At 36.2% G+C, this 22,360-nt stretch overlaps 1 pseudogene across 1 annotated transcript in view; it reads left to right on the plus strand.

The window, feature by feature from the left end:
* Positions 1-288: 288 nt before the first annotated feature.
* The window catches only part of LOC306844778 (voltage-gated inwardly rectifying potassium channel KCNH7-like), a 56,622-nt pseudogene continuing 34,550 nt past the window's right edge, over positions 289-22,360 (plus strand). Inside the window, exons 1-2 of the transcript in view lie at positions 289-667; positions 2,707-2,937. The product of the transcript in view is annotated as a voltage-gated inwardly rectifying potassium channel KCNH7-like (transcript). The remainder of the gene's footprint in view (positions 668-2,706; positions 2,938-22,360) is intronic.

A 22,360-nucleotide genomic window follows, 5' to 3' on the forward strand; every position in this document is an offset into this window, starting at 1 on the left:
TTTACCACACATGCGAATAACACTTTGCAAATGTCGAATTTATTTACTTTTCATGTTTTGACACGCTAAAATTTACATTTGCTGTCGCATTTTTTGCATAAACGCTCTTTAATTTATAGATCCAGATAACACTGTAAATTGACCTGTCTAATTTAGTAAGTTCACTGTCATGGATATCTTAAAGGTGGTAAAAGAAACCCCCACGTGTTGTGTGAACTGTGCCCTCCTCCTGGGGTTCTCTCGCGCAACACAGATACCGTTTCCTCGCGCGTCTCCTTGCACAGCGTCGCGCGCAGTGCGCGAGGGCCCCTCGCAGAGAGAGAGACAGACGTCACTGCTGTCAGTTTGTGGCCGTTTGTCACATCTGTGGGTTTCAGTTCGATTGAAACGCCTCGTTTTCTCGTCTTTCGTTTCAAACAGCGACTACCGATGAAGACAAAAACGGGAATGAATCACGGAAAGCGACAATCTAACAGTGGAAAGAAAGAGAAGACGTCGCCGGAATGACCCCCCACAAAGAAACACGTTTCCTCGCGCTGCGCTCGTGAAGCTCATCCAACGGATTCAAAGGCGCACAACCAGCCGTCAGTCATGCCGGTGAGACGAGGTCACGTCGCGCCACAGAACACGTTTCTCGGGATTATCATCCGCAAATTCGAGGGTCAAAGTGAGTGTCGTCTTCCAGATGTTGCAGCAGCGTTTGTTTGTGTATTTCATTGCAACAATAAGAGCTGCATGTGGTGCGATTCAATTGCGGTTTATTGTTTAGTGTGACCTCCAAATAGGGATAATTTACCTCCACACATTGACCGTGTAACTTATTTTAGCCTTCCTTCTGTGTCCAAACTTAGAAATAGATACTTTGATTTATTAGCGCTGTACTATTACCGTTTCTCATTGATATAAACATTGATTAGTTAAGTGGTTAACAGCGCAATAGATTTTGGATAGTGTTTGGACTCTTTCTCCATTAGTCCTTAGGGAGGGAACTGTCCGTTTCTGTCACCCAGTGTTCAGCTAACATCATGTCAGCATCTGAAAATGTCACCGTTTGTGTTGTGTTTGAGTGTTAATGTGTTTACTCACACTACCTGAGGGGCCAAGTGTCCACTGCCAAAATATCACTCTTCCATGCCTTACTGTCTCTGCTGTTTTCTCTCAAATATAACTGTTAAGGACAGTTTTTGGTTGACAAAACATTAAGAGCATTTGGTGACAAGTCCACTTGCGTAAATGTGTTTTAAAGGAACGTTCCAGGTTCAGTTGTGCTCAGGGTTGGTTACCACAAAAAATAATTTAGGCTTTATTCCTTTAAATAGAGGAAGAGGTGAGGTTCTTAAAATGGAAATAAACTGGGACAATTTTGGAGAATTAAAAAAAAGGGAAGCATATTTTGTAAAAGTACTATACAGTACTGTAGGCTACATCAGTTCTTCTGTTCAAATATGAGCTGTGAAGCTGTTCAAATCGTTTTTACAGGAAAAAGGTTACTAAATGTGTTTTCAAAGTAAAATCATGTTAGCATATATTGCTTGTGTCTTGTGGCTGTAATTTTGCAGTACTGAAGTGTACAAATTAGCCCAATTCACTGCCATTGTAAGTGCCTCCTGGATTTTTGCTTTTTTAAAGAAAAGGAGAGACAAGTGGTAATCAACATTATGCCACTAATGCTTGATTGAGTATTATACAAACGCAAAAAGGTTTTTTTTTTTGTGCTTATTTGCTTATGCTTATTGGTGTGAATAGTACCAAATAATCAATTAGTAATCAGAGTGATGGCTCAATCAGACTGAAAAGCCTTCATGTAAATACCTTAATTGATTCTATTGAGTTTGATACAAATGAAATTTCGATCGGATTGGAAGGAGTGGTGTAGATCCTTTCTAATCTGATTGAGAGGACATGTAAATCCTTGATTGGATTGAAAACCAAAACTGAAAAGTACTGTGTATGTGCAATGGCACATAAATTTAGTAATGAGCATGGAAGGAGCTGTTGTCATTGTAGAATCAAGTGTCATAAATGAGTGTCATGTTATTCTAAAATTCTCCTTCCACTCATCGTCTGTGAAGTAGCGCAGAACAAAGTCCCATCAGTCCTCACTTCATACTCTCATTCACAGACGGCTTGTTTGGGCCATTTCACTGCTTGATAAAAGCAGCACGGCGCAAAGCTTCTTGTGCTCTTTGTCTCCTAATTAGGTCCCAAAATAGATAAATTTTAAGTCTGCTATTTAAAAACTAAGAAAAGAAGCAATGGTAGGAGAATAGTATGTGCAAACATCTAGAAACTCTGTTTATTCATGCAGTGTGTGGATGTCAAAAAATCAAATCCAATATTGAAACTTGTGACATGTAAAACGTGCACATCAACCTGATCACTTTATATAGCGTTCATGTAAATACTACGTTCAGATTCATCAATCAGAAGGATTTCATTCCCATTTAAACCAAAAGCATCCATGTAAACATAGCCAGTGTAACGTCATAAAATTTGGCAAGGCTTTCTGGCCTTATGGCTTAAATTTACAACCTTACATTTGCTAATCTAAAGGTACACTCTGCCAAAAGCACAAGTGCTCATATGGCAGGAAAATCTAACATTTTTATAAAAGATTTGAAAACGATTTACTATATCTTTTCACCTCCACTACTTGTACACACTTTTCTTTATAGCAAAAATTCTCTTTTCTGCCTGTTTCTACAGACAAGAGATTTGTCATAGCCAATGCACGTGTCCAGAACTGTGCCATCATCTACTGCAATGATGGCTTCTGTGAGATGACAGGGTTTTCCCGGCCGGACGTCATGCAGAAGCCGTGCACCTGCGACTTCCTGCACGGACAGCTGACCAAGCGGCATGCTATTGCGCAGGTAGCACAGGCTCTCCTGGGCTCGGAGGAACGCAAAGTGGAGATCACCTACCACCGCAAGGACGGTGAGTGTGTGACCTTTATGTGTTAATAGTAGTTCAATGAACCTGAGAATGGCTGTGAGTTATGTTTACTGAATGTTGTGGTGTTGGTTAATGTTTTGCTTATCATAATCTCCATTTGAAACCTCAGTAAAAGGAAAAAAGCCCTTTGCTTAAAGCAAAATAATGTTTTATACAGAGGGCTGCAAAAAATATGCCATTAAACAATTATATGTATGCTATTAAGTTGATTCACACTTTTGCTTGGTGACACTATTTGTTTAATATTCCCAACTAGCCAATAGATTGAGGTTGGGGCGGGGCCATGTGTTGACTGACCAATGGCAGACAGGGAGAGTTAAACCTGTTTGAAGCATTTATTATTTTTACACTTCCATTTGGTGGTGGCAGTGGCATAGAAATTACCCTCTTCAGCTTTAAATCCCACATTAATGATGGACTTTGATTTGTGAGTCAAATTTCTGTTCTTTACATCAGAGGAAAACACTTTCCAATGTATATTTCTTTTTGTCTATGTCTTTTGGGCTATGTCACTATTTTATTATTGAATAGTACCTTTATTTCCCTTTAAATGGGTTTCTAGGAATAAACCAATACTTTGGATATAGAATATAAACTGAGAGAGAGAAAGAGTAAAAGGCAGAGAGTGTCTTTGAATTATTGCAGAGGAAGTTAAAGTCAGCACTGAAATGACAGCTCCTATTGTCTTTGACAATTTTTCTTCAGATCACAGGGAAACTGCTGAGAGCCTAGATCGTTTTTTATCCTGTTCGGCTATGTAGTGAAAGACTACTTGTCCTCAACAGAGGGCATAGATTTTTTTCTTTCTTGTACAAGAATCATTATAAGCCCCTTACACACATTAAATCCTGTAAAGTACCGTAAAATTACCAGATTGGCTTTCCCTTAAATACAAAAACATTCTATTCACACAAGCGGTGGTGTTCTGGCTTTTTTCTGTTAAGGGACCATTCAAACATGAGCTCCAAAATACTAGTAAACTCTGTGATGCCAGTCGTTGTAAATGACCTTTAAACACTGTTGTTGTCTTCATCCGCCTGGATGAGGAAAAGCTATTTAGTTTCACTGTCTGTGCAATTTAACAACCTTTATTTGACTTCTCAGTCACAGGCGTAAAGGTCCGATCACACAGAACATTTTTTTGCAGTAGGTTTAAACACAAGATGCTGCACAATAGTATCAAACTGCAGAGGTGCTGTGCTGTTGAATGGAAATGAAGGCAGGGTTTTGAGATGTAGCTTCCTGTAAACATTGCATAGTAATCATATTATGCTTTTAAGACTTCTTACATCCGTGCATCCTGACCTTGTATGCGCTCATATACCAAGCATAAACTTAAACATTTTGTTCACACATAGCATCATGAGAGTAACCTGATGGTAATATACTTCCTTTATCTAAAGTCTTAACAGTATTTTTACCGTTTTAATTAAATGTAAAATATATTTTTTCAATAGATATAATAAACGGCTTTTATATTTCTCCATGGTTTTTAATTTGATTATGTCATTCGCAGTGCTTCCTGGCATTGTAGTTATTTCCCTTAAGTACTGTCTGTAATGTTGTGATTCACCTCATAGCTGGTTGGCTTGGTTCATGGATTTTAATGCTTTAACAAAGAATATTTTTTAAATTACAGAATTTTCATTCTTGGGTTAACCAACCCTTTAATTTACAAGAAAATGGCAAATCAGCAAAACACAATTGTAATTGCAAAATAATATACAAATTGTTACTCTTTTCCTATATAATTTTTAAACTGTGACGTCAGCTAGTTTAAAAAACAAAACAAAAGAGAGAGTGTTCATCAGGAAATATGTGGCATATATGCTCTGAAAGACAATACAAATAACCTCTATAAAGGACAAAAAATATTTGCTTAGTCCCAGGAGGTTATATGAATTAATACATATTTAAATGAATTAATACATTTAATACATTAATACATTGTCAGACTTCTTTACAGCATCACCAACCAGGCCCCTGTCCACGTGCTGAGAATTCTTTCATTCAATAATATAAATATTCTGCCCTTATGTTTGTTATCTGGTTACCACAGTGCATGCAAAGACATTTCTTGTATTCTCCTCATCATATTTCCGTCCTTAGTTTTCATCTCTCAAGATGATTCTCTGGAGAAATATAATGGGAGACTCTATCTGCTTAGATCTGTCAGGGCAAAAACCTAATTTCTTCAGCACGGAAGTCATAACCACAACTATTACATTCCCTCTTATTTGAAAGTGTAAACTCGTAATTGTGCATTATCCAAAAGGATATAATGCATTAGAGCCATCACAGATCATTCATGCCCTTTAAAAGTTCAGTAGCAGTTTAAGATCCTTTTAAATAGAGTTCCTACTTGTGGTGAACATTCATATAATTCTGTCAGTCATGCTGCTCTGAGTATAAAAAACAGCCGGAATTTATCTGACATCCCTTCTTCATTAAACTCCTTGACTTCTCTTCGTAGTTATTATGTCCCAGGGGGAACTTTGAGCTACTGTTTCTAGATCCTACTTTATTGTCAGATTAAATCTGTGGACTGTTCTGTATGTCTCTTAGACATCATATGAATATATGAACTAATGGACGTCATTACGTTGGTTTCCACCCCAGAGACCTCATATAAATTCAGTTCTCTCTCTCTGAGGCTGCTCTCCTCTCATTGAGCCATAAGCACAGCACATTCTGGACCTGCTCTTTATAGTGATTGTAGTGTCTTCTACTGTGAATGCATTAAACTCTGAATGATGAGCAGGTGCGTGTAGCATTTTTAGAAAGCCTCTGTGTCTTTCTCTCTCTGTATAAAAATAACAAATAAAATTAGAACAAAAGAGCTTTGTATCTTTATTTCATTGTAGAACATTAAGCTGCACAGTTTCTTTTCTGTTTTTTTAGAATATCATCTATGATATTTTATTAATCTCCATAGACCTATTGTCAAGGCTCAATTACTCCATCAAAACCAAACCATAAATGTGTTCTTTTATAAACTGGATGACATTTAACATTCAAAGTTATTTACTTTTTAGCCACTAAATACAACCAGTGTATAAAAACAGACTCACAAAGTCACTTCATTTCCATTTAAAAATGACACCTTCACTTATTCATGGAAGCATGAAGCCTGCTGAACTTGCTATATTCATCACAAGGTTTTAATGGAAATTCAGTTTTAAATTTCAAATTGTGAGTGTAAATGACATTTTGCTACTCTTATTGCATTAACACTTTAAAAATATCAGCTAGTATATTTCTGTTTTAATAATTAACACTTATTCAGTTTAATATTTAAATTAAATACTTATGGCAAATGGAAATTCTGTTATAGAATTTGAATTTGCATTTTTATTTTGCATAAAATATTGCACATATGGGTGAATGTAAATTCAAATACTCAAATGTAATTTTGCATATTCCATTTCAAATTCAATTTATCCTAATTCATATTTCAATATAGTTTGACTAATCAAACGTCTGAAAAAATCCTATCCTTTTTATTACTTTATTTTATTTGCCTTATCTATTTATGTTTATTACACTGATCTGAAGAATCTATAATGCAACATAAAGAATGTTTTTAATCATATGTGACCCTCTTCTGTGAAAAATGTATTGCTGTAAATGATAGATTATATCAATGTGTTCGAGATACAGTTCTCTAGTTTTCATTTATAACATGATAAATGCTGAAATTAATCATTTTATTGACACTACTTTTAGGTTTGCTTTCTTAAATATTGATTTCAATCATGTCTGAGTTTACTTTAGGTGCAGAAACAGCTGCTGAATCTCATATCATTCGATTCAGAAACTTCTTTTCTGTCATTAGAAACTGAAAACAGACCTTAATATGAATTCACAAGAGCGAAAATCAGGTCAGTGCCGTGAAAGTCAAGAAAACTGCGACTTTAGCCGGGTTCCAATATCTGTGTGGATTTATTTGTGGTATCACCAACATTTCAAGAACAGCCAATTTGTTTTGTTACTCGACATTCTGGTGAGATAGTCAGCTTATTTTAAGGATGTTTTATGTCTGATACATGTTTAAATAATTCGATCTTTGGATGCTGATCATGATGCTGATGCTGCCAGGTTGATGAATGAAGCTGACATGAAGCGCGATGCTGTGAAGTCTGCGTCAATCCAAAAACAAAGTCTAGATGTTTTAAATATATTTTTAAAAAGGCCTATATTATTACTGTTTTATTGCACACGAAGAGTGCCGTTTTTCTCCAAATATTACCATGATTACAAATGTGATATTGATTTTTTTTTTTTTTTACAACAGTTCAATAAACAAGAAGTTAATATTAAGATACATACGTTTTAGACAACATATTGCCTGTAGTGCTCCATTTCGCCAACCAAAAATCATTCCAAACACAGCCACAGCTGTCACAGTTCACTAGGGAGCACGGAGCAAGGAACGAGGGCGCGAGGAGTACTTCAAAACGAGAGTCTTTAATCATCCAACAGGGTACACAGGGAACGTAGGAGACACAGGAACACATGGAGAGATGTTCAGAACCGACAAACACTCACAGAAGGACTGGGGCTTTTAAACATAGGATAATTGGGGAAGACGAGACACACCTGGAGCAAATTAACACAATCAAACCAGTCCAGGATCCTGACAACAGCACTGTTTTGTGTCTCTGAGCAACATCACGGTGTTTCGTTCCTGAATGAATCAACCGTTCAAATGATTTGGTTCAATCACGATTACTCACTTATTAACAGTCACTTGTTGCCACCTGCTGGCGGTTTTAATTTCATATTCAAAGTATCTGTTTTATGTTTAAACATTTAGGGAACAGTTGGGGCAAAGCATCTGAAGTGTAATAAGTAGATCCGTGCATTATGCTACTGTCTGTCATTAATATTAATCAAACAATAGAAAATGAAGGAAATCACTCACCGCTCGAGTGAATAATTTTAGTAGCTCTAACAATAATCAGTTTATTTGTATTTAATACATACAATAAAGACTATGCAGTGATTATTTTTACATTTGATTATTCGTTTTTCTTTCGGGGTTTCTTTTGTGTGTATTGCCAGATTTAGGCCTATTCCAAATGTTGCACAATAGTCCAAAGATATGAATTAGATTATTTACTTAAATTTTATATTTAATCTATATATTATTGACATTTCCTACTTTTATTTCATTTTACTAATAACCTTATACAAATCATTTCAGTGAATTGACTTTTAATTGTTTCTACACTCAAGCTCTTGTGGTTTCCCCCATTCGTTTCAGTGTTTTTCTTTTTGGACATGCACATCATAATAAATAGACCTGTTTTACAAAACTTTAAGAATTTTCCCATAAATGTGTCATATATCACTGAAAATGGGAGAATCTCAGCTTTAATGTGGTATATGCCACATAGTCAGGATAATTATGGTTCAAATGTGTTGTAGTTTTAAATATAAGCTTTTCTTTACATTGCAATTTCTCAAAAACACGCAAATCTTTGACATGGCCTAACTCAGTGAATATTAAAGATATCAATGTAATATTTTCACAGAATGTTCTTTACATTATGTTGGATGATTTTATGTAGAAAACAGTGAATCACAAAAAAATTACTTTAGCTGGGTTTTCACAGAGAGGGTCACATATAGCAAAATCAAGCGTCCTACTCAACACAAAGTGTTTTTGATTCGAAGAAGGTTCTTTGCTGAAGAGGGTTGCTGCAAAGAACCACTGAATAACCTTTAACAGTGTGTGATCATATTAGAGCTTATTCAGTTACATTAGTCGCACACCCACACACACACACACACACACACTGAATTGTGCCATACAAAGCTAGGTCCTCATGAGTATGGGTCATGCCTTATTTAGCATTTATATTGCAGTAGAATGTGATAGCCCTGCATAATTCTTCTGAGACTTCCTGTCTGAGAGGGCACTGTTATCCTACACTGCTGGCTTGGCACATTCCTTGCTGAAAAGGATTTCATTCATTTAATAGGAATAAAATAAATAATATAGTTCAGCTAAAGCCATTTCTTACAATGCTTTTGCATTCAACTTTGTATGATTTCATGCTGCGATGCATTACCCACAATCCTTCTCTCTTCTATATTTAAAACATTTTGTAAATTGTGGTTTCATCTCAAGCCCTTTTTAAGCTGTTGAACCTTGAGTAAGGGTCCGTATACTTTCTGATAGTTTGAAATGTAATATGAAATTAGAAATGAGAAAATGGTCGGGTTGTTTTTCCGTTTTTTTTTTTCATTTGTTCAAAAAAACGAAAAAAAAATAGATTTTGGCTTTCGTTTTTTATTTGTTTCACGGGTAGGAAACGGATAAACTACTTAAAAATTTGTTTTCCCTTTGTGGATGGTCATGACATGCCCCTTTCAGCCGATTGGTCAACCAAATCTGAGCCTGTGACGTCATCCTCCGTTTGTTCAGCAAAATAATAGTCCTCTGCTGCTGTACGGGGCAGGTCCTAGATCGCGCTTTCTTCTGTGTAACCTAAGAGATCTCCCAGGCGGTTAAATACACGGATTAAAAGCGAAATGTTTTCATTTCGGTTTGTTCTTGGCAAAAATATTTTTTCGTTCAGGTTCCAGAACGAAATAAGAACAGAAGAGCATTTACAAAGAATTCTAATAAACTTTTCTTATATTCTTGACTCTTCAAACTGCTAACACTGTGCAGTTTCTAATGATGCCTTTACTGTATGTTTCCGCTGTTTGATCGCACCAGCGCCTCACGCGCACACTACCTACACTCCCTCCAAAAGTATTGGGACAGTGAGGCCAATTCCTTTATTTTTGCTGTAGACTGAAAACATTTGGGTTTGACATCAAAACATGAATATCAGACAAGAGATAGGTGGGTTCAAACAAAAGGTGATATCTTCTAAGTTGTGTGTCAGATCCAGATGTAAATACCTGGAAATAAAAGCCAGCATGTAAATCTCTTGTCTGATATTTTGGCTCAAGGTCTGCATATAAAGTCACACCAGAGGTGTTCGGCTGGGATTAGGACTTGGCTTTATGCAGACCAGTCAAGTTCTTCCACACTGGCTGAATACATCTTTTTGAACCGTGCCTTATACACAGAGGCACTGTCATATAGAATAGAAAAGGGTCCTGTCCAAACTGTTGCTATAAAATTAGAAGCACACAATTCCCTAGAATATCATTAAATGCTTAAACATTAAGATTTGTACTCATAGAAATGACTAAAGTAGTCAAACATGTTCATTAGAAAGAAGGGACCCAATACTTATATAGTGCAGTGGCGATTTCTTTAAGACTGCAAGGGAAGCTCAGCTTCCCCTATAATGTCAAAAAATTAATGGTCAAACATGTACTATTGTGTTAACATTTTATTGATTAAAAATGCGTTAGAACACGTTCATCTCAGAGACGAGTTAGTTCAGAATCAGCTACATATAGCAGGTGACTTGATTTCCTTCTCATATATTCCCGTAGCATCAGTGTATTTGCCTGTTGAAGCCCAGCGTCCATTGACTTCTATGGGGCTGCTTTGAACAGTTTTTTTCAGTGCTTCAAAACTAGACGGTCATTGGATAAATGCTGCGATTATGTCCCGCCCCCGGACGCTCAGCGTCTCTGGGGGTGAATGGAGGAGTGGGCGGGGCCGGACTCCGGGCTTCTGCGTGATGATTGGAGGGTTTGTCGAAAGACTGCATCTCCTTTTGATTGACAGCGATTGTGTCCTATAAGAAGTCGCGGATGGTGAAGCCATTCGAGCCAGTGTTGCCAATTTAGCGACTTTTCAGACCACCCTAGTGGCTTTTAAGACCACCCTAGCGACCTTTTTCCCCAAAAGTGACTAGCGACAAATCTAGCGACTTCTTTGACAAACCTTAGCGAGTCTCTGTGATCGCTGGTACTGCCGCAACGGCGCGAGGTCAGCGCGCACGCACCTCTTTCTCTGTTCAGTGAGCGGCTGAGAGGAGCAGCGCGTTCAGTTCAAATAGATATTATGTTGCTTCTCTAATTTTACATGCAAATATAGCCGAAATCACAGCACAGGAATTGTCTTGTCTTATCTTGTGTGTATTATTTGATTTCATCAGACGACGGCTCGATTATAAATTAGGATTTTTGTGCATACTAACTTGGGAGGGAGAGCTGGTTATGTATTCTTAAAGGGCTGCGTTTCAGTCACTATTTCATATTTATCCCGTTGACTGACAACATAAACAGTAAAATATATAAAGGACAACAGTTTTATTGAGAATTTGGCTGCATTAAAATACAGTATGAGCACAGAGAGACAAACAAATGTAAAAGGCAATATGACGCGATGATTAATATGCTAATTAGCACATGACGTCATCGGGCGACATTTAGCGACTTTTCAAACTGGCTTTAGCTACTTTCCATCGAAAGAAGTTGGCAACGCTGATTCGAGCTCAGTCCCATAGTGGACTTTGTAAGTGTAGTCAAAAGACAAACTGCTGCAACCTATTTCTTGATATTTGCTTGGCGAAATTGCTGGCCAATTTTCATTATACGTTTCACACAATTATACACCACATTCCTTGTTTCAGTTTAACCTAATTCCCACATTTCCTCCGTCGAGTTTAATGTTTTTTTAGACCGTTTGTTCATTCATTCATTCATACAGTAGGCCAGGCGGTGAACTAGCCAGCTAGCAAACTGCACACGATGGCAGAATTTACGTATAAATAAATGGACAATTTTTATGATGTAGGCCGAAAATGAGCTTCCCCTCTTTGAAAGACCAGCAGCCGCCACTGATATAGTGATATAGTGTATTTATCCACTTATACATGACTTATCTTTTTTTATTTTCCTCTCAAAAACTTCTAATTAATTTTTGCGTGTTTTTAAAAAAAATATGCATAAAACTAAAATAGGCGATTAATCGGTTAAAAATGTTACTGTGTGTGAACAAATTTACATTAGTATTTTTATGCTTGGCTTAAAAGGTCTGGGCCAAATCTGCCTTACATTCGCCACTTCATGGCTTCATTCTGGCGTTGTTTTTTCAGTCTTAAATGAAATTATTTTTATTTATTTATATATTTAAAAAAAATTACTACATTCTTTTTTTTTTTTTTTCAGAAATTGAACTTTAAGTGTTATTGTGTGTTTGTATTTTTAATATTTTTAGATATATACACCAAAACTAGAGAGCTTCCAGTAGGTTATTTTACGGAGCTGTCAACACTGATCCGACCGCCTGTTGACGAACATCCTATTCATATATAATACTAGGCTATGTTATTAAATTGTATTGTATTGTATTATTTTCTTTTCAAAGTAAACCCCCGCCCCCCCCCAAAAAAAGTGCCTGCCCCCTCATTTTGTGCACTCTGGCGCCGACCCTGATAGAGGCATTTACATTTTGACAGCCTAAGACAGACTTCTGTCACATGAATGACAGTAAATAATTAACGAAATGTACCGTATCCTAACTGCATGAGCTTAATCAATATTTCATTTAATTTCATTTTAGCTTAATTTAATATTTACCAAAAAAAATTTGGGGGACCCCCCCATGTCTATTTTTTTATTATTATTTTTTTATTTTATTTTTATCTTGCTTCTCATCCGATTTGCACTGTAGCGCAGCTTTACCATACAGATTTAACTACGCGCACAGCTAAATAAAACAGTCTGGGTGCTGCTTAAAATTTCTGAAATATATATTTCTGTGAAACACGTTAGGCTATGTTCACACTTTGCGTCTTTTTTGAAGCTGCCGGCGTCTGTTTTACATTTTAATCCTATGGACTAAACCATGTTTTTAAAAAAATCCTGAGCGCTTTTTAAAACAGCATCTTTTCAAGTTGAAAAAAGTTTAACTTATCAACATTGTCCCATGTATTGTACATGAAACATCAATCCGCTAAGCATGGTATTTTTTGTTACTGCCATATTGAAGTTATGATGTGTGATTAAATATGATTTTTAGATGACGTTTTAGGTTTTGTTTGAAGGTGAATAACTGAGCACATTGTCAGTCAGATGAGGAAGTGTTTGGAAAAGTGACCCATGATTCTCTATGTCTTTTATTCTTTGTGCTTTGCTTCGCTAATGAACATATGCTGTCATGTTGCCCTGCAGGCCTCTCTGTATGATTAATGAGCTGTGTTTATTAACACACGGCTCCACCAATCAGCACGCAGCTCCGTGTACCAGTCATTTTAAAGACTGAACACAACCGTGTCAAAGGCTGTATAAATGCTGTTAGTACAGAAAACAGGTGATGAATAGCAAATAATGACGGTCTGTACATGCATTCAAAATTCACTCGCTTTAACATCTGGTTCATTTATTATTCCCTTCTTTTCAAAGACATAATCATCTGGATTTATTTTGTAATGAAATTGGAATTATTCACACTTGTGCCTCTGTATCTTGTATCGTAATTCTGTGAAAATGAAATCTGTTGATACAGATCCTCTTTATATTATGAGCAGATTAAATGTTACAGTTTCACTTTGGCAGAGACAGAAGAGAGAGGACGACACACACAGAGAAAGAGGTATTTATAGCTCTTGTGCATTTGGTAGGTATGATGTTTGGAGTCTCTGTTCAGGGGAACAGAGACACAGACTGCACTGCTGTGCTGTTAACCCAAAGCAATATAGCAGAAACTAACCATATAAGCACTAGTCATTATTATTTTTACCAAGAATGTAAAATGCTTTGTCTGATTGTGAATGCTTTTAACACTCTGCAAAAGGAACAAGAATATGACAGGTTTGTTTGAGGAAATACTGACATGTTTTATTCCTACCAGACCATAAACACACATATGCACGTCCTGGCAGACTGCAAACCTTGTCTCATCTCTATGAGTAGAATTAGAGAAGCACTGAGCAGATGAGTGTTAGAGCTCTGTAAAGAGATACAGATAGTCATTCTGAACCCATGAGCTCAACAGTCAGATTGGGATTGTGTTAACATGACTGGCAACAGTCAGCCTCTGGCAATGACAACATGCCTCTAACAACATGCCTACTGACCATCATAGAGAGGGCGAAATTATAGTTTGGGTGCATGTTTCGTGTTACATTGTAAAAAGATGTAACTTCTTAGCTTAAGGAGCTGTTTCAATCTGATCTAACCCTTGAATTCTGTTTTGTTGGTATAAACTAATGTATTGAGTGATGGAAAATAATAATTTGACTGTAACAGGGCTCAATGCTAGGGGTTTTCACTGGCTACACCAAAGAATATAAATAAAATAGGAAATGTTTTCTTTGTTTTTGACTCATGTAATCTTGTATTCCAATACTTAATGGTGCAGAATTTTTTTTTGTTATGCTGGTTGAAAGTCTCTTCACATCCAATAGCAGTCATTAAGTTAAGTGGTCTAAATGTATTCATATATATTATATATTTTGTGGAAGGTGTAGGACCAAGAAATGTCCGTCCAATCAAAATGCTCGGTCTGAGTGTTTTGATTGACTTTCCTACCTGCCTGTCAACATTTGTATTTGCATACCTCTGCGCACTCGGTTCACGCAGGCAGGATACATCATCAGCGCATTCACGAACGCTATGCAGACAGCACAAGTATGTCAGGCAAACATCAAAAACCTGATCTTCCTTCCTGGTATTGTAGTACTTTTACTAACTGTACTATGAAGTTTTCTCACCAGTTAATGACACATGATGTACTGTAGTAATGTTGTCTCTGATCGTCTGATCTGTTTGCGTTCAGGGGGCGTGGCTTTGGATGGCGATTTGCAGGGAGGGTGGGACATTCGCTTTCAGTGCTATCAGGCTAAAGTTAGCAAATCTCCTACTGCACCTTTAAGGTTGGCACAAGCATTTTAGATACTAGTGGAATTTCACAGTTTCGATACTATGGCAAAAAACAAATACTAACTAACATAAAATATTTTTAAAAAGAGTTAAGATAACAATTTGTAAAATAATAACATAAATTACCCAACCCGATCTCATGAAAGTGTGTATAAATACCACGTTTACCAAGTTTATATTTCTATTTGGTGCACTATTTATACGCAGAAATTGACTTTGGCGTGTATATGATACGCAATGGTTGACTTGGGTGTGGGGTAGGTGCATATTATATTAGGTAAATTTTTAACGGGAAAAAAAAATGAAGCAATTTTTTCAATATTTTTTTTGGGGGGGGGGGGGGTGAATAGCTTGGTAGTCCTGGAAATTCACTCTAACACAGACAAACAAGTAAAACAACTCAACTCATAAGTCTGATCATTTTTGGGAAAAGTAGGCAGAAGAAGCTCATAATGGGCTGTCTGATATGTTGATCATCAGTTGTGCGAGTGTGTTACAGTGTTTTCTGTCTATCCTGTAGCGCAGTAACAACCAACTTTTCACACGCCCCTCAAAGACCAATCAGTCATAGTGCTTTAACCTCTGTGTGTGTGTGTGTGTGTGTGTTTGCATTGGATGGTTGCGCTGGGAAATTGAGATTGCAGACAATCAATAATTCAGCCAGACAGTTTCCTCACCTTATACATTCAGGATATACTCATAAACGTAATCTATACCTTTTCACATAAAGGCAAACAAGCACATCGGCACGTACACGCATGGTAATGGTGAACATCGCTGAATGGATCGAAAAAAAGCATCATCCAAGAAAAATTTCACCGGTTCCATAAGGAAAGATAGACCAAATGGAGTGTATGAATGCTTAATTTCTGTATTGTTTTGAAAAGGCATGATGGGTGAATGTGAATGCGTGTGTGTGTGTGTGTGTGTGTGTGTGTGTTTGTTTCTGTGAATTGTGGGGACTTTCCATAGACTTCTATTACTTTTATACTGACCAAACAATATTTTCTATCCCCTAAACCCACCCCTTACAGAAAACCTGTTTGCATTGTTACACTTTCAAATAAACATCATTTACTATTTTTAATCTTTTTTTTTTTTTTTAAATCAGGTTTTATTATCCTTTTGGGGACATTTGGTCCCCACAATGTAGTAGAAACAAGTACAAACGTATATGTGTGTGTGCTGGTGTGTAGGTGCGTATGGATTACTCTGTTTAAAGAAGTCTCCACAGGCTCTGTAGGTTTAATTATTGATAGTGGAAATTTAATCTAATGAAATTTCCATCGTCTTGAAATAAGAGCGTAATACTTTCTGTATGTTCATATATAGAAGAAATTGAACATATACACACACACACACACACACACACACACTCTCCTTCAGATATTTTCAGTAACCTCATTCTATAGAAAACAATGATAGCCCCCTTCAGATTAGAAAGCACGTGACCTTAAGATAGGACACAGGAATATTGTCTTGGGAATAAATGGGAATCATGTGATCTGTCTGCCATTATTTATTAGAATAACACTACTTTTTATTTTCTTTTTCTGCTTTTTTTCTTTAGTAGTGTAACTGTAAATGCATTATTTTGGTCAAAGTTCTGTCTTAGGAGAGCTCAATCTTTAAGTGGGTGCATACTTGGCATCTCAAGTAGCAGTGGAAATTAACACACAGACAGTGAAACTGTGGCTTGTGTCTCCTGTAAGTGAAGGGGACAAGCAATATGGCAGAGCTGCAAAATTCTTTAGCAGCTCTTCTCCTACACATTACATAGTTCACCAGGACACTTATGCAATTTATATGTGGGAAATGAAAACTGCAACTTGAGCTGTACCCTATCTGAATTTCTTTTACTCTCATGGTGTGATGGTCACCTGATCGATGCAGCTGCTGCTTTGGAAACTTGTCAGAGTTTGAAAGAAAACAGCATGATCAAACCCATAAAATGCTGCTAAAATTGTACTACAGTAAGAGTGCTGGTTCCACATGACAGTACTGTTTCATCAAAGACAAAGTAATTTCCTTTGAGAAACATTTATTCTCCGGCTAAACAAAAGTGTGATTGTTCAACTTGGAAAAAGTAAACATGTCCAACTTTCTTACAAAACTTTGTAAAAAACACCTTGCAGGTGTATGACATTACACCAACATGGCAACAACCGTACACAAATACGAATACATGTTCAGGCAAATACGATGCACCAGTGAGTCAGTTGGTCTCATTCACTAATAATTGCGTTATTCATATTTATTCACAAAGAGAACTTTTCACTAAAACATTCTGCCTATTTCACAACACATGCACACATATTTGTTCTTAACCTCACTGTAATGCTAATGAATTTAGAGTATTCTAAATGAGCTACCATAATTTGCATTAAACACACCCAAAATAAAAAAGGGTTTTCCCCACAGCCTTTCACCCTCAGCAAACCCATTTAGAAGGCCATGAGTTGTTTCAGTTGTTCATAATGTTTATTGTTCATTTCAAAATTAAATTAATGTTGATAACACTTTACAATAAGGTTCATTAGTTAACATTAGTTAACATGACCTAAGAATGAACAATATTTCTACAGCATTTATTAATCTTAATGTTAATTTCAGCATTTACTAATGCATTATTAAAATCACAAGTTTTGTTTGTTAACATTAGTTAATGCACTGTGAACTAACATGAATAAACAATGAAGGACTGTATTTTTATTAACTAACATTAACAAAGATTAATAAAGAGTGTAATAAATGTAGTGTTGTTCATTGTTCACTTATGTTAATTAATACATTAACTAATGTTAACAAATGACACCTTATTGTAAAGTGTTACCATAATTTAGATTTTTTAATTATTAGTAATTTTTATTCATTAATCATGACTGGTTCATGAAAATGTTTGTTTGCAGATATCACACACAAATTTGTGCATTTTATGTGGTAACACTTTATGTAGTAGAAGACTAAAGTGTTAATATACTAGTATTATTCAAGTCAAATTTCTTATCTAATATGACTGATTATATCTGATAATATTGGGTTACAATCAGCAACAAATCTGACTGTTATCACAAGACAAGGTCAGATCAGGTAGAAATAGCTCACAGTATCTTGATAACAAAGAATCAATGCAAGCATTGCTTCTTACTTGATTTAATCCATAAAATTACATTTGATGATGTAACCTAATTTGTCAGGTTGATTTAAATAACATTTTTGACTAATAAAATCACATTTTTAGGCTACCTGAAAACAAGGATGTTTACAGTGGAGATGCTGGTGAAGAAAAAAATATTGATCGTCAATAAATCCAGTATCCAGGTAAATTCAGGTCTGTTAGTTTTATACCAGTTGACAATGGCAGGCTTAATATGGCTTAACTTTTTAATAGTTTAAACTCATTAATGCTGAGAGCTCAGTGTGCCCTGTTAACCTCTGTCAGTGTATCTTGCTAGTTTGACTGTGGTTTCTCCTGCTTTACACACCCAAGACAAGCATCAGATCACATTCCCTTTAAGACGTCATTGGGTCAACAGATTCATTCTTTATTTATGGAGGTCATGGTAATGGACAGATTTTAAATTACGTCTGTAAGTCGATATTGCACAAAAGTGTATGTTTGTTTATGTGTGTACATTTTCAACCATATGCACAGAACATACACTCTTACCATCAAACTTTCTCAAACCATTAAGCTGCATTCACACTAGCAGCGACTTTTGTCTGCATGTCACCAGAGGCTGGCGATGAGGTCGCTAGTGGGCGTTCTCACATTGACAGCGAATCAGTTTTCTTGGTGCTAAATACAAATATTTTAGAGGCAAAAGACTAAATATAATATAAATATAAATTGAATTCGTACATAAAAACAAAAATGCTCTGTCTTCTTTCCTGTTGGCTGTCGCTCCCGAAAGTCGCTCTTCATTTGCATAAAGTTGAAGGATTCTGAACTTTGTCACGTCTCTGGACACGCCCCATCCGTCGCCAACAGCTGCTGTCGCTCGTGTCACCAGCTTTCCATTGAAATGAATGGAATCATGTTGCTTTGTCGTTGCCTGTTGCTTGTAGTATGAACGCAGCTTTAGACTGACATTACTGTTGCACTAGAAAAAATGATCCTGTGTTTAACGCTTCATTCGCGTCTGGTGTGAACGCACCATGAGATGTGTTTCCTGTCGTATAAGTGAGTTTTGTGAAACAGTTACGACAGATTGTGTGCGCTTTGTCTACGACACAAATTCCCTTCCTGTACTCCACTGGAAAACCAAAGTGTTCCCTCACAGGAGACTTAAATGTGTCCGGGGGATCTGCAATTTCAGTACTATGTGAAGCAGCCTCCTGCATATACTAGCAACCGAGTGTGACGCTCACTCCCAAGTCACGTGAAATGACATGCACTTGGAAATCAGTAACTTTAGAATATAATATTTAGAACAAAATTTAAAAAGCTCTTATTAGTCGAAACTAATACAATTTAATCAAATGTAAGCAAAGAAAAAATTGTTTAAATGAATAGTTAGAGATAAGTGCCATTAACCTCAACAATGGGCAGCAGGGGGCGTGAGAGTACCGCGGTACGCGATGAGAGTTCCGCGATTTGTATCGTGGGTGGTGTATCGCGATCTTTCGGTTCGGTTTGTGATATCGTTACACCCCTAATATATATACATACATATACAGTATATATATATATATATATATATATATACACAAACACACACAAGTTTGCTGGAGGTTTTTCATCTGCCCCACTAGACTACTTAATTCATCTAAAGCGGCACCACAGCAGCATGAAATTCAAGCGTTAAAAGCACTTATTCAGTTCCATAGGGCTAATCTCTTAAGCTTCTCTTGTCCTTTCAGTCTACACACACACACACACACACACACACGCAAACAAGAATTTCCCTGATGGTTTCCTCAATTTGCCTCTCACCTAGGTTAATGCCGAACATAACCAACCAGGACTGTTTGAGATTAAAACTGACAGGTTGTTGCACTCCGCAAATATTTTCTGCTGTAAAACGGATATTTATGCTCAGTCATGCAATAAATTCTATTCCACACAGACCTAAGCCAATATCCAAAGAATCCAAATGGCATCATAAGCTCTGGAAAATACCACTCCAGGCTACTTTATTTAACATTTACTTCATTGTACTATACTTTTTGAAGATATTTTTAGATGCCAAAAATTACATACCTTTTAGGATGAGCTTGTAGAATCTTAGTGATGTTAGTCTTTATTATTTTATAGTACTTTTTTCTGTCACTCTTAGATTTTATTAAATAAAGATGTGTGAACAAGACAGACAGTTTTCAGTTTTCTAAAGAGAAAGTGGATTCAAGGTGCGGAGGTGGAAAGTCTGTTATAGAGCGTGAAACATCTGTCCGTCACCAAGTTTCTGACATGGTAAAATCTAAAAAACAAACTACTGGAGCTTAAAATGTTTTTCTTGCAGATTTTTCCTCATGGCCTAGAGTGCTCGTGCTGCATCTCTCTCCCTGTCTCAGGATGTAGTGCATTATGTGGTAATATTGACAGTGATGTAGTGAAGGGTCATATCCTGCTTACTCTGGGCATACCTGCCTCTCGTATTCCATTCGTCAACTGCAGAAAGAGAGGGATAGATTACATTAAATTTGTTAGTACACTTTATCCGTATCATTCATTTTATAACTTTACATTCCTTGTAATAATAATAATTAGTCTATACAGTGTTCCAGCTGTGTGAAAATACTGTGATATGAAATACCTGTTCACCTAGATGCTACATTACTGCACAGAACCCATAGAAAACACACTCTGTCATAGACTTTTCATTCATGAATTTGTAGATAGAATTAGAGTATGATTTTGGAATGGATCTGTTTCCTTTTGAATTAGTTGACCAGGCTGAACAATTGGCTCCAAGGCAAACAACAGTATACCAAACAGAGGCTAAACACATTATATTCCAACTCTGAAACTCAGATATTTTGGATTGTTAGATATATAAATCTAATATATTGATATATAAATCTATATTGTTAGATATATAAATCTAAAGAGAAACTTAAATCTACTGAAAGGCTAACAGTATACAATACAATTACAATACAATACAATTCTATTTTTTTTTAAAAGATCAAATTCATGAATTTCTGAAACAATATCAATATTCATTTTGTGATTCTTTTCTTTTTTTTACACTCCTTTTGAAATATTTCTACCTACCCTTTGGGGGGGGGGGGGGGTGGAAAAACATTGTGTCACTGGACACATTATAGACTGATTTGATGTCAATCCTAATTAATTTTTTAACAAATGTATACAGTAGTTACTGTGAATTACCTTTGCACAGAAGTAAAAAAAAAAAAAAATCTCTGAGATGATATATAACCATGAAGCTGATGTTCTCTGAACTGTGTCATTGTAGCTGCCATAATGATGATATTGTTTATCTGAGCTCTTTAAGCACCGATTCCTGATGTTAGTTCCAGGTGTGGTGAGTGTTTGTGCATTATAGATGTTCTGCAGGTGGTGATTGCAGAAGCTCTGTGGTATGTGTGTGTGTGTGTGTGTGTGTGTGTGTGCGTGCGTGCACAGCTGCTAATAATATCACAGATTGACAGAGAAAAACTGGGCACACTAGACGAAAGCTCAGATTTATTTATAGATCACATGGCCAAATAAAGCAGACAAACCAACACTACTTCTTTCTTCTGTGTGCCCTGCTAATTGATATGTGATCATTCAAACAAGTTTTTTCTAAATTGAGCTGATTCTACAGGCTCACACACAATGGCTGCTCCTGCAGGCCGGAATAATCGAACAGGGAATTCTTGTCACAGTAAACTCTGTACTGCTCTCCAATTGTTGTTGAGATAATGCTCAATAAACTGACAAGAGTATCCGTCAAAGCAGATGAACTCATCGTCCTGAAAGGGCGATCACACTGACAGCAAATTGCAGAGACCTGAAGTCGCAGTTTCCATCTACATGAGTGACAGGGACTGTTGGTGATGTGACAAAGTTGAACAGAGATCAACTTTTCATGTATAGTGTATAGGGTACAAAATAGGACTTAAAACTCTATTTCAACTTGAAATTAGTCAATGAAAGGAGGTGCTTACTAAGGATGTCAAAACAAATTATATTATATTATATTATTAAAAATAAAAATATGATGTGTTTTCTATTCATTTTATCTGGTATATGCAAACCTAAAACCCTTTTACCAAAATTTGGGACATGACTGAATACAGTTTAGAAGGCTAATTTGTTATTTACTAACATTAAAATAACATTAAATAAATTGTCATAAGGGTGCAAAGTCTAACTATAATATATTAGTTACAGAAAATGGGAGTGTCGTAGGTAACAACAATTATTTTTGTAAGCTTTTTTAAGTAAGTTAAATAGTTTTACAACATTTAATTATATTATTAATAATATTTTAATTGAAAAAAATACATTACTTGGGCATTATTTTAATGCTAGGTTTTATGCTAAATAATCTAGTTTCTCTCTAAAGAACAAGGATGTGCTTGTTTGTAAAAAAAAAAAAAAAAAGAAGAAGAAAAGAGAAAATACAGGGAAAGTGTCAGTAACTGTGAA

The sequence above is a fragment of the Barbus barbus genome (assembly GCF_936440315.1).
Source record: "Barbus barbus genome assembly, chromosome: 25".
Lineage (NCBI taxonomy): Eukaryota > Metazoa > Chordata > Actinopteri > Cypriniformes > Cyprinidae > Barbus > Barbus barbus.